The sequence below is a fragment of the Scleropages formosus genome, chromosome 4 (assembly GCF_900964775.1).
Source record: "Scleropages formosus chromosome 4, fSclFor1.1, whole genome shotgun sequence".
NCBI classification, from domain to species: domain Eukaryota; kingdom Metazoa; phylum Chordata; class Actinopteri; order Osteoglossiformes; family Osteoglossidae; genus Scleropages; species Scleropages formosus.
Window position 1 is genome coordinate 28,909,785 of NC_041809.1, and position 14,249 is coordinate 28,924,033.

Consider the following 14,249-nt stretch of genomic DNA (forward strand, 5'->3'; position numbering starts at 1 on the left):
AGAATTTTCTAACTCTGTATCTCCATTCTTCCTGTTCCGTTATATTTACATCAACTGCATTGAATTCTTCAGAAGAACATTCTTTGCAGACATGAGTAGAAAAAGCCTAGTATTGTACTGACGATCAGTCACAATAAACTGATATTTCTTCGATGACAGCAGGTGGGATACTCATTAGAGCTATGGCTTTCCGCTGAAGGGGCCTGGGTTTGAATGCCCCCTCCTGCTGTACCTTTAGCAAGGTACTTACTCCTTTGTAAAAACTACCCAACTCTATAAACAGATAAATCATTGTAACCTGCTTATCTTCATAAGTTGCTTTGGAGAAAAGTGTGAGATTAAAAAAATCAATAAATAAATAACTGAAGCTGAAGAGGCCCCAAAGTGCTGAATACTGAAACACATGCGGTGCTCCGCAAACACAAGACCTAACCTCCATCTTTCCTAACCTTTAGATTTTTTTTTCCTGGTTTCTGTTTATGCTTATTTGAGTTTTTTAATGTGTAGCGTATGCATGTGACGAGCGATTCTACGCAAGGGTGTGGGGGAGCGCAATTGCTGTGCACATGCATCGCCAGTTCTACCACAGTCATCGTCCCTTCAAAGTCAAACAGCAGTGGTTAAGTCACAACTATCACGTGTATGAATAAGTTTTGAAAGCAGATCCTAATTTCTTTGTGAATAAAACTGGATAATTGTGTCATCATCACAAAACACAGTCACTGCATCAGCGTGTTATAATTTGCTAGAATCTGTCTTGCATTACCTTCATGGTGAAATAGCATGTTCTTTTTTTTTTTTCCTCATTGCCATAGCAACTGATACCAAACTGCACTGTGAAGGATTAAGGTGTTCAGCAGCGATGTGTGACTTTAGCTGGAGTAGTATGGTTTTTGTCCACCTATTCTCATCGCGCTAACACGAATACACACACGTGCACATTCTCTGAAACCGCTTGTCCCGAGCAGGGTCACGGTGAGCCGGAGCCTTACCCAGCAACACAGGGCGCGGAGCTGGAGGGGACACACTCGGGGCGGGACGCCAGTCCGTTGCAAGGCATCCCAAGTAGGACTCGAACCTCAGACCCGCCAGAGAGTGGGACCTAGCCAAGCCTGCTGCGCCACCCCAACACAGATACACGTAACCAAAAAGAGGAAAAGTCACTGGCAATTCACACTTAATCACACATAAAGTACAGACGTGGCATCGAGTTATTTCTAGCTATATTGAAGAATGAGAAAGTGTGATTGCATGGCTTGGTGCCTTTAATGCTGGACTATATATACACTATGCAAAATATATTAACAAATATAAACACGTTTGCTGTCATGCAGTTACATTGGACAGTTTTTAAAAGAAATTATAAAAAGAAGACAGTACAAAATGTATAGGCAGAGGTGCAACAGCAGGGCTGTTTTCTGCACTTTCTTAATCAGGTATCTGTATTAATGCTGTGTGCAGTCACCATTTTGTGGCTTCTAGCAAAACCCCTTCCCCTCCCCCCCAGTCGCACCCTCCCACACCTCTCAGGGGGCAATTAGTAAGTGCAGCACTGAGATGGGAAGCGGTTGGATGCCACTCAGATCACCGAAGTGCATGTGGGAGGGAAAGAAGAGAGGGTTAAAGAAAGAACACCACTCACCACTTACCCGAAGAAAACAATCAAGGGGGTTGAGCGACAGGAACAAAATGACAAGAAACAGAGCTGGAAATAGGAAGAAGGTGAGGCAACAATTGTCAAGGAGAAATTTTTACTCTGGGGTGGAGTTATTGGGGTCCTGCTCATTACCTTTAATACAACCACACACACACACACACATTTACAGAACCGCTTGTCCCATACGGGGTCACGGGGAACCAGAGCCTACCCGGTAACACAGGGCGTAAGGCCGGAGGGGGAAGGGGACACACCCAGGACGGGACGCCAGTCCGCCGCAAGGCACCCCAAGCGGGACTCGAACCCCAGACCCACTGGAGAGCAGGACTGTGGTCCAACCCACTGCGCCACCGCACCCCCTTAATACAACCAAAAAAGGACTAAACTGCAGGCATTTTTTGCATTTTTGCGTGATATTGTTTTAATAACCCATACGGTTTTGATCTGAAATGAGCAAGTGTGTTAAAGGTGCCGACGGATACCTGACTTTATAGGCGTGTATTCGTTTGCGTGTGGAGAGTATTGTTAGGATACACAGTATAGCAATTTTCTCTTAAAAGTTTATTCTGCTTTGTGGGTTAAGAACATTTGCTTAACTGGTGTAACATTTTGCTTAGAATCCACTTCAGGAATTGAGATCTGAAAGTTTATTTCTTTATGCGATGAGTGCTTCTCAATGAAATGTTTGATAAATACCTTGATAATCTCTCAAGTCATAGTCAATGAGGAGGTTGAACAAAGACTAATTTCCTTACATACGTAAGCATAGATTTTTAATTACTTGTTAAAGTCTCTAGCAACAGTCTAGCCGATACTTATGATACCAAGTTCTACTGGTGAATGAATGGATAGAAGAACAATGCCAATACCACATGATGACAATATGGAGGGAGTATCTTTGATAAGGAATCAATTTGTGACAGAGGGGCACAGAGATGAGAGAAATAAGTGTAGCCCCTTGCGGTGGGATTGTCTAAGCACTGAATATCCACTCTCCCTGTTGCCTTGCACTGCTGGTTTATTGAGTGATTTCATTGCTTAGATCAGGAGGTGAGGGGATTATGATCTAAGGTAGAGTCAATCAATTGATTATTCCCATCCCATCATGATGAGGGAATTAACCATGTTATTTAATGTACATTCTAACATGCTACAAAAAGCAGATGCCCATGCCTGTGTCAGCCTGCATATTCCTCAAAAAAGAGATGACTAAAACCTTGGGGCACTTGGTAGCCTAATGGTTAAAGCAGGTGCCTTTGTGTTTAAAGGCTGCAGGTTTAAATCCCCCTTCAAGCTGTAGTAACCTTAAGCAAGGAACTTAATCCAGTAAAATTTGTCAGCTGTGTAGATAATTGTAGGTTGCTAACATTATAAGTTGCTTTTGAGAAATGCATCAGCTGATTGAGTAAATATAATACTACATGGAACTAATGAAACTTACGGAAAGTCTTTAGGAAACAAAAATTCATGAGGGAAGTTCAACACATGTCTCCAAAATACAATCACAAACCTTAAGGATGTCTCTTGAACATGACATCATTTGCAGAGTCTCAGTATTTAGTGTATGTTCACTGTACATCTACCACTCTTTAATAATAATGAAGACATCCAAAATATTAATCCTTATCATGACTCCTAAAATTCTCAAAAACATCTGAAAGACTTTAAATTTTCATCCCAACACTGGGACTCTTTTCACAAGCTGCTGTTCAGACATGTTCTTTATCTTTGTAGCTTAAAGCCTTCTAATAATAACTTGGAGGTTGGCTTTGGACCTATGCTGGGCCATAGCACTGTGTGTCCAACTGCTCTTGAGCCCTCTAGGGAAGTCTGCACAGAGCAGAGAAGGCATTGCTTCTCCAAAGAAGCTAGAACCTTAAAAAGTATTTTACTTCTTAATTTTTACTGCTTTTATTTTCAAAGTCTGTGTGCAGTCATTCCAATTGACTGTGTGGCAAAATGAGATGTTTGGTCGTGATGGGGATGGTTTGGAAATACAGATTGTACTGAGCAATGAGTAAAATTAAAAGAGAAGATGAAACAAGCAGGCTGGAGGCTTGCGTCAAGTTAAAGACTTGGTAGATGTAAAACTACATGTGAGTGAGTGTAAGAGTATAGATTTATGGAATAGGGAATGCACTGTGTGCTTGGTAGATTTACAATGGTTTGACTCATGATTTTTTTGACTTTACGATGGTGAGCTGGCAATAGACATTCAGTAGAAACCATACTTCGAATTTTGAATTTAGATTTTTTTTCCTGGGCAAGCGATATGCGGTGCGATACTCTCTTGCGATGCTGGGCAGCGACAGCGATCCGTATCTCCTATTCTGTCATGCAAAGGTGTATATAAAAGGAATTTTTGACTTAATGATATTTTCAACTTACAATGGGTTTCGCGAAATGTAACCCCATCGTAAGTCGGGGACCACCTCTACATGTATGTAAAATATTTTCCAGCACACTTTATCGATTTGAGAAACAAATGATGTTTAAAAGTCACATTATTATTCGTTCTTTGAAAAATTTTACTAAAACGCTATTGGAAACAGATCTGCTTCTTTCTTTGGCCAGTTTCGCTTCTCGCCCGTTTTTTAAAATATCTATAAAATAGCTCTGTTCTTCTTCACTGAAATCAGAAGTGGGGCTGTTTGATTTCCTTGTATCCCAGTGTTCCCTGTGCTAACCACAGAGAGATGGCTTTCAGTAAGTGATGAATGAGTAATCAATAATGACCGTGTAGTATATTAGGCTTCAGGGAACTTTGAGCAGCTTTTAATCTGATAGGTCTCCACAAAGCCCAGTGAAACCACAGACAGTTTACAGACCTGTTCAATCAATATCAGCCAAAAAAGCCAAGCTGAACTGAAGCAATGATGGAATGTTTTTTCCGTGTCTTCATTATAATTTCCACTCGAATTCCCATTTTTCTTTGACTAAATACTAAATGAAAAGAGCACTGCAGTAGTATGATTTAATGATGTATTTTTTTCTGTTTACCAGATTGTATCAGTGAATGCCCTTAATAAACAAGCATTGGAGAAAAGCATTAAGCCATATCCAACCTCTTGAAACATGTTCATCCCAAATTGTCATGGAACCTCTGTAGGTTCTGAATGTCAGTAAGGTAGATTCTGGTCATTCCAAGTGTGTCTTCACAACCTCTCAGAACACTGTACTTGTCAGTCTGTAAAATACACGGGAAATTGATTGTGTTTTGGCACCAAGTACAAAAACACAGGTCAATAGTAATGTACAAGAAAAGGGGGGCAACTGGAACCTATAAAAGCAGTTATTTTACAAACTTACTTGACACTTATGTTTTAGATCTTATTTACCATATAGCAGGGAGCTAACAGAGGGGCGTGGAGGGTTAAGCTGGTACCTGCTGTCTTGGTGGGTTTGCCACGACCCGCTCAGGTTGTTGACGATGGCTGGATTAGGAGCTAATAAGATCGCAGGTATTGAAAGGACCAGGAAAATACTAGCAATAATACTCAAGTTGTACTCACTATTATTGGAGTTATAGGCAAAAGCTTGTGTCACAGTTTAGTGGCACAAGTATCCCCTTGTTACACCTATGTGATGTAGCTTCATTCTATACTGAGGGAAAGATGAGTCTCTGTAGGAAACAGCTGATAGTATAATGGCTGGAGCTGCTGCCTTTGCACCTGAAGGTTGCTGGTTCCAATTTCATCTATTGCTATGATACCCTTGAGTAAGGCACTTACCCTAATTTCTTTTTTTCCTCAATACTACTGCCATGCACTTATGCATAGAGAACACTTTTTAATGTATTTCTTCACTGATCTTGTACATATTTTCACCAACCAACCAACGTCTGCAACCGCTTCTCCGGAGCAGGGTCGCAGTGAACCGGAGCCCAACCCAGCAACATAGGGTTAAGGGCTGGAGGGGGAGGGGACACACCCAGGACGGGATGCCAGTCGGACATAAGGCACCCCAAGCAGGACTCGAACCCAAGACCCGCCAGAGAATGGGACCCAGCCAAGCCTGCTGCGCCACCAATACATTAATCCACAATCCCGCAGTCTGAATAAAACCAAAAAGCATAGATCAGTTACACACACACACACACACACACACATTTTCAGAACCGCTTGTCCTACATGGGGTCGCAGGGAACCGGAGCCTACCCGGCAACACAGGGCGTAAGGCCAGAGGGGGAGGGGACACACCCAGGACGGGACGCCAGTCCGTCGCAAGGCACCCCAAGCGGGACTCGAACCCCAGACCCACTGGAGAGGAGGACTGTGGTCCAACCCACTGCGCCACGGCACCCCCAGATCAGTTACAAAAAAGTAAATATATCAGTTGTAACAAAACATGCTCACATATTCACACACACACACACACACACACACACACACACATTTTCAGAACCGCTTGTCCCTTACGGGGTCACGGGGAACCAGAGCCTACCCGGTAACACAGGGCGTAAGGCCGGAGGGGGAAGGGAACGCACCCAGGACGGGACGCCAGTCCGCCGCAAGGCACCCCAAGCGGGACTTGAACCCCAGACCCACCGGAGAGCAAGACTGCGGTCCAACCCACTGCGCCACCGCACCCCCTTGCTCACATATTCATCGATCTGTTAAAGTAAATGCACGATAGAAAACATTATAGCCACAGATTGAAAAATAAATCTATAAACAACATTTTTAGTGGAATTGAACAGATTCTTATCCTTCAGCATCACTAGATATTTTACTGGGTTTTGAGGTTAGGCAAATAGCTCAAGGCTGTTAAAGAAGTACTTTTTCTCCTCTTGTTTCTCTCCCTTCGGCCTTGCTTTCTAACTCCTGTCCATTTCAGTATTTCCCCACCAGATCGAATCCCAGTCCGAGTGGCTGAACCGCAGCCACCGCCACGGTACTGTCGGAGCAAGGGATAGAGCACCAGCAGCACATGCTGTTTGGCTGCTGATCAGAGAACAGTGCAGTAAATTGTCATGCCTCATCAGATACACCAACATCTGCTTTTCTCTCCCCCCATGACACGCACATAAGCAGAGATACGTGCGTGCACACGCACGCGCGCACACACGGCCCAACGCACGAACACACAGGCACAGTGCTGTCCCTGCGATTAAGCAGAAGAACAGCGGTGGCAATCCCATCCCCCAACCGTAGTTTCTTCTCTTTTAAACATGCGACATTAACTGCAGCATAACTACCACTTCATTAAACAAGTGCAGGGAGATGGTGAGAAAAGGGGAGGGGTAGAAGTGTGGATGGATGCAGGAGAGAGAGCAGCATCAATGTGGCTATTGGACAAAGTGTTCTCAGCATCAGTAAGATATGTTACGTTTTGAGTGCGGACTGTTTGCAACCAGCATTGCTTGTGCATATTTCATAACTCTTGTGCATACTTTGTATCTAACATGTCATTACTGCATTATGTAGCTTTTTGTTTTCATATCAGCTTAAATGATATCCGTGCACACAATAAAGACTTATGTATTTTGTTATGCTAATTACAGTTCAGCGTTTGTTCCGTGTTTCTCCGCTACGTCAGTGAACCGCACTGTTTCGCCGTCTCACATCAGTGATTTGCTCCTCTTCTGTCTCTCATTCTCCATCAACCGAACCATTGTACTCTTTGTCATCTCCTTCCCCTCTCTTCCTCTGCCTTTTCTACCGGGCAGTGTGTGAATTCTCAGTTTGAAGACAATATCCCTTGAGTACCAAGTTTCATAACATGTTATCCTCGGCGTAGGTGTTGGGTCTGAAACGAATTTGTCATGGATATTCCACTCGGTGAGCAACTAGCACAATTTTCTTAGACTCATGACAGTCTAGTTTTAATTGGCGTGCACAAGTGCTTTCTGACAGCAATATCAAGTGTATTATAGACATAAATGAAATGGCATGTCAAATTTGAAATGCAATGTGTTGTGCCATGGGTTTGGTGTAGTAAGGTTTGAGGTGAAGATGCTGCTATTTACATGTTTCCAAAAAATTAAATGCGTTAAAATTCTTTTAGTTATTGTTCGTACCTTGCAATGGACCGGCGTTCCATCCAGGGTGTACCTTAACTAGCCTCATACCATTTGTAGACCATCATGACCCACATCTCATTTCAATAACTTCTTGTCCTGAGTAGGGTCATGAGAACCCTGAGCACATTCCAAAAGCGTTGGGTTCAAGGATGGGGGGTACACCCTGGACAGGATGTCACAAACTGGGTAAATTTCTCAAACATTTTGATAAGTAACCTTACTTTCTAAATGTATGAACAATCATGACTTCTTTTGGGTGTCATGATAGTGCAGCCAATAGTTCTGGGGCCTTACAGTGGTGTAAGAAAACGTGGGTTCGATCCCCACTCAGTCTGTGTGGAGTTTACATGTTGTCCTGTATCTGTGTGGGTGTCCTCCAGGTGCTCTGCCCAGTCCAGGCTGTACCCTCCCTCAGCTTTGCTGTAAGCTACTGTAAGATAATTTATGTGAATGAGTGCCGTGGTACTCGAAGGTCTCTCCAAAGTACCTGGCATTAGTGCACCGAGTGGTTGTGATGTATGAAACTGCCTCATATAAGTGCATGTGCTAAGGAAATTGTTGATGTATTTTTGTTTGATTCTGGGGGAGACTGAACTTGTGATGCAAGGTTTGTAAGTTTCATTGAGCCTGAAGGCACCTAATGATCACATTTATAGATCACCAAGTAGCATCGTAGTTAGATGTTCTGCCTTCAGTTCTCAAGGTCACAGGTTTTAGTCCCACCTACAAGGTGCTTGGCCTAAAGTAGTTCAGTAAAAAATACTAAATGAATAAATGTAATTTAATTCAAGCTGTTGCAGTGTTGCAACTCATGTGCTGTATTGAATTTTGTATGAATCGCTCATGAATTAAGATTTCTTTCGTAAGGCACAATAAATACACAAAGCTGGTTTGAAAAGCTAGTTCAGTTTTCGATTGAATGTGTAATACGTTTACAAGCCACACAATAAGCAGAACAAGTCAAACCTTTACACTTGACTGTGATACCATGAAATGCATTTGTTGCCAACCTGAAGACCACTGAGACTAGTCAAAAGAACAGACAGTACCATTCTCTAAGAACGAAATCTTTCGATTTTATGTTTAATTAGGAAAGAATTTTGCCATTTTATTATTTTTTTATTGCAAAGCCTATCAATGTTAAAAAGGAATGGTTTGATATTCTTTGAACTATAATACTTATTACAATGCCAAGGCAATGCTATGTAGTTGCTTAGCAACATATTTTATACATATCTGGTATGCATAAAAATTCTACACATGTATTGGTAAGTTCCTTTATTTTTACTAGTTGGAGTTCATAATGAGTTTCATGATATACAGAAAATGTGTATAGGATGAGTAAAAACAGGGATGTTAAATATACTCTTTTTTTAAAGGAAAAAACACTGTAAAAACAATTCTTGCAAGAAATGGAAACAGGAGGTAAACTTTATGGGAAACTTAAAAATATGGTAAGTTCTTAATTTGTGAACTTTTCAGCTTTCAAATCTTCGGAGATCTAAACAATCTGCGATGTTGGTCCAGTACGAACAAACTTGGCTGTACATCCAATGTCCTGTACCAAATAATACTTGCAAATTTAATTGCGCCATAATTTCAGAAGTTCAGCCACGTTGCTTCAGATATAGAGAATACCGAATTTTCCGGCAGTCTCAGCACTCCCATTAATCTCATTCAGCTGAAAAATACATTTAAACCGAATGATCAAAGTATTTACTGAAATCTCTCTCCTTTTCTTCTTTTTACTGGAGAAAATAACTGGATTTGAATCATTTAGTGCATTTCACACCATGAACATGGATGTCAGACCAACCTGCATTATATGTCTAAAAAAAACGCTCTTTCAGTAGGTTTCCCATTAAGACTGAGCTTCTTAAGCAGTATCAGAACATGAAAATTTGTCGCGAAACTTTCACTAGATCCCCAGAACATCTTACACACATCGTGCCTTTTCCGACCCTGACGTGCCCAGAACTATGGGCACCTGGGTACGAGTAGAAGGATGTGCTTGTCGAAAGGACACTCTGTCCACATTATGTTGGCTGACTCTGCCCCATTTTCCTTTTCACACTAGTTCTGCATATAGGTTTTTATCTCTGGATCCATCATCAGGCTTTTAATTATAGCAATTTCCAGTAGTTAACTGCATATGGTTTTAGCATGTGGGTGTTAGTGTGTGCGGTCACAAATATGGTAGCTTGTAGTGCTTTTCATTTGCCCACTTGACCTGTAGCGCTAGAATAACCTCTTTAACCCCCCTGAGTCAGTGGCAGTGCTGGGTCTGTTCTTTACAAAAGACAGGCAGATATTTAGAGGAGACAACTCCAACAGCAATGATGTAGATCAGACCAATAATCCAGATATGCTATGACATCTTCCTGATAAACATCACATGTGATGTTAAAATCAATAACTTGCCAAGGGCTGCAGGCTGGCCTAAAATTCCCCTTGCTAATACCAATAATCCACACACACACACACACCCGCTGAAACACATCTCGCGTTCTGATGTGAGGCCTGGCCGAAAGAACCCCCTCGTTCGGTGATATGAAACAGTTCAGGGTCTAATTTAAAGAAGTTGCTTTTTGAGGATACCAGTGAAATTAAATCTGGCTCATAAGAGCTCCAGTACTTTGTGTGCTCTGTGACCCATCAGACGCTTGGTGACACGTTGGCAGTAGTCTCCTTTCCTGTCCATCTCTCCCCCATTGTTTTCAAACAACACTGACTGACTAGTGTAGCCCTAAAGAAGTGCAAAAAAGGACTGCAGCTTGTAAGGGAAAGTAAAGATTGTTTGAGTGAAGACTCTGGAAATTGAAATTGATTTCTGCGTGTGGGTGATTTCCACTTGTTTTTTGCTCTGCGGAGAGTAATTGGGTGCTCTTTACGAACAATATGGGACATCTGTAAGCAGGAGGCTGAAGGAAGAGGTATGCACACACATAAGTGTAGAATGTACTGTGCCCACAGGTAATAGTCCTTCGGAATGTCTTCTTGTCTATTTGTAAATATGTTGGACATATAATTCATAATTCACAACCATCGGTTTTGTCTCTGTTCTCTTTTGAGTACAGCATGTCTTTATATGTTAGGAAATGTTTTGTTAAGGATACATTTTGGCTTGTTTTCCCATCTAACCCTTTGTGATTGTGAACATGGTCTACGCATAATACCGCCGCTCTTGGTTTCGATGTACATTTGAATTTGTGCGCTTGCATTTTCCAGTCTATCATTTCCCTTTTCCCCTGTGTCCTGTTTTAAAGTTCATTTTCGTCACCTGTCATGTCTCATTCACTAATCACGTAATTTGATTTTGCGACAAAATGAGCAACCAAAACCCACAAAATCGTGTTTAGTTTCGTTGGCACAGTAACTTTCCTGGAGTTGTTTCCGTGTTACGTAAATTATCCTATAAATACAGATGGTGTGGGGGATGGATGGAGAAAATGGTGGCGGGACAGTTTTGATGTAGTATACAGATCCGAAAGACAGAAAAAAGAAGCGGAAACAAAATAAAGCAGAAATGGAATGGAGTAGGGTGGGGTAAAGTAAGAGGGCAGGGAATTGTAGGGGAACAGCTGAGCAAGGGGTTGGCGACAGTATGGGTCATCACATGTATGCATCCTTTTAAAAATTGAGCAAGCACTTAAAACATATCTATCTTCAAGATGTGTTCAGAGCAAGTGGAAGGTTCTTTGGTGTAATTTCAGTTTTCCTCTTTTTTTAGTACACAGTAAAAAAAGAAAAAAAAGGACAGGGAGGTGGCATCATATGCAGTGTGCTTTAATGGATGCCTTTTTGCTTCAGTAATTTAAGGGGCCTTTTAACAGCACACACTTTCTCTTTCTCTACATCTCAGCATCTAAGTTAATTTAATGAAGGGTGGCCTCATTCGCTTTTAGCATTAATATTCCAATATGGGAGCAGTGTGAATTATTAATGAGCCCTGCTCTGTCTCTCCTGCTTCCAGTCGCCCATCTGTCCCTTGGATGGAGAAAGAGGTGGGGACAGCACTGACTGAGAGCCCTCTTTGGTCCCTCTGAGGAGGGAGCAGGGAGCAGACAACATGGAGCACGGTGGATACGATGGCAGTTCTGGAGAGAGACAGATTGGGATGGGCTTAAGGCTGAGGAACGAGAAAAGCGGGAGAGGAAAAAAACGTGAAGAATGTCAGGAGTGGGGCTATGGAGGCTGCTAAAGGAAAGGAAAACCCAAAGATTTTGCTAAATGCGGTAATAGAGGAACGTAAAGCTGAAATGAAAAGATTAGGGAAATAGGTCACAGCAAATTTCGACTACTGTCGTACACCTGGTGTCTTGCTCAGATGGTCAAGGTCAAAATATTAGTTAATATGTATTTATTTAGTTCAGAGATGTTTACTAAACCACTTTAATTTTTACTTGTTACCTAAAGTCTTGATTTGTTTATTATTATTATCATTATTATTATTATTATTATTAAGTACATCTCATTTAGGCATTGTGCTATAGTATACTGTAATAGCTATAGAAGCATAGCTGACAGGCACTCATTGCTCACATAACAGCGTTAATTTGTTTAATAAAATCATCCCGATAGGTAAATACCTGTAGTGAGGAAATTTCATTGGGGAAAATATATGTGCTATGTATGTTATGCAAGATATGTTTAAATAATAAAATAAGATTTGTTTGTGCATAACAATAACATTTACATATTTTTAATATTTCTTCCCCTTTTTAAATTCCACTAAAGTAAATTAAAATGCCAAATACGATACACTTCCAAAAGCCACTCGTATACATTGTTGCAATCACATAACCAACATTCCTACAATTAAAAAAGAAATTGGGATCCCAATGTATAACAGAGATTATTCATACTTATCCAAGTCAAAGTCTTTTAACTAACACCACACTACAAATAGGCAGGAAAATGAATATTTAGAAATGAAACCCAAAAACAACTAATATATTTTAACAACGAGTAAAACACAAGGACTTTAAACTATAAAAGCATCAAAAGTAATTACAACAGACATTATTAAAACATGTCCAGTAAATCTTCATTCAAGCAAATGACTATGAGCCTTATTTCTGGTTCTGGTTTTACAGTCTAATGTTTGTCATTAAGAAGGGGGTGTGGTGGCGCAGTGGGTTGGACCACAGTCCTACTCTCCGGTGGGTCTGGGGTTCGAGTCCCGCTTGGGGTGCCTTGCGACGGACTGGCGTCCCGTCCTGGGTGTGTCCCTTGCGCCCTGTGTTGCTGGGTTAGGCTCCGGTTCCCTGTGACCCCGTATGGGACAAGCGGTTCTGAAAATGTGTGTGTGTGTTTGTCATTAAACTGTAATTATTATTATTATAATTTTAAGACACTAAAAAACAAGTTGTCAGACAAGTAATTTCCCCAGCCAACATTCCCCTGCTAGCCCTCCAGACAAGATAAACCTTGGAGGGGACCCTACCTGGGACAAATCAATAATCAACAGACCTTAATGGTCTGGTCCACCTGGGGAGAGGGGGTTGACTTCTCGGTCTTTTTCGGTGGGCCTCCCTCCTAAAACTCTTCTTCGCCCTTGTCACCTGCCAAAAGTCCTATCTATTGTCCATGTAACCAGGAGTACATTAGTCTTCTTTGATAGATAGATAGATAGATAGATAGATAGATAGATAGATAGATAGATAGATCCCACAAGGGAAATTATTAATTATTCATATGGGACCTTGCAAAACTGCCGGGTGAAGAAGACCCTGCCGTCCCATGTTACGCTTGGCAACACCACGGTGGCATATGATATTTTGTCCTGAGGACAGCTGCAGGAGAGGTGATCTTCTCCCCCACAAAAAACTACTGCACTGTGGACCGACACAGCCCCTGGCGAGGTGGCTAGTCTCCAAACAGTACTGGAGCTTTGTGTCTTTACAGTTTTCGCTTGTATATTCTTGACTCAAAGACAGACAACAGGAAGGAGGCTGACCTTCATATTTAGCATCACGCAAGATGCAATATGCTGGAGGGTAGAAAAACCCATCCAGCTTCCTCGGGTCAAGACGCAGCCATACATGAAAATTTCTATGGCCATTCCGGATGTCTAGCTTGACCCTCCGATCATCATATCTCAAAAACGTCAAGAAATTTCAGGATAGCTCCCACAACATCTGCCGACATGAAGAGTTTGCAGATGTGGACAGTCATAGTTCTCTCTTCAGTCCTCCACAATGGCTCGGAAGAGTAGAAGAGCAGCTTTGGATTTTCACTGCGCACCCTACATGTCTCCAGAACCCTCTGGTAGCACTCTTTGGTTGGCAGAGTAATGCTGAAAAAGGACAATTGTCTCTTCCGAACAAGACAGGGAGTGCCAGCCGTCCAAAGATGATCTCCTGAGCAAAAGAAGACCCGCTCAGGAAATCCAGCAGCGTTGTCCCGCTTCTTCCACCAAAAGCGAATAATGTTCTTCAGTGTTAGCATCTCTGAAACTACCAACCTCACCATGTTTGGCAAACTTTCATTGTCCTGGGGACCTGTCAATATCTTCAAGAGGACTCTGTGCTAGACAACCTCTAAAAAGCACAAGAAATGAAATCTCTG

The 14,249-nt window shown here is 41.9% G+C and overlaps 1 protein-coding gene across 2 annotated transcripts in view; it reads left to right on the plus strand.

The window, feature by feature from the left end:
- The window catches only part of LOC108934183 (Down syndrome cell adhesion molecule-like protein 1 homolog), a 103,633-nt gene that overhangs the window by 22,086 nt on the left and 67,298 nt on the right, over window positions 1–14,249 (plus strand). The window lies entirely within an intron of this gene.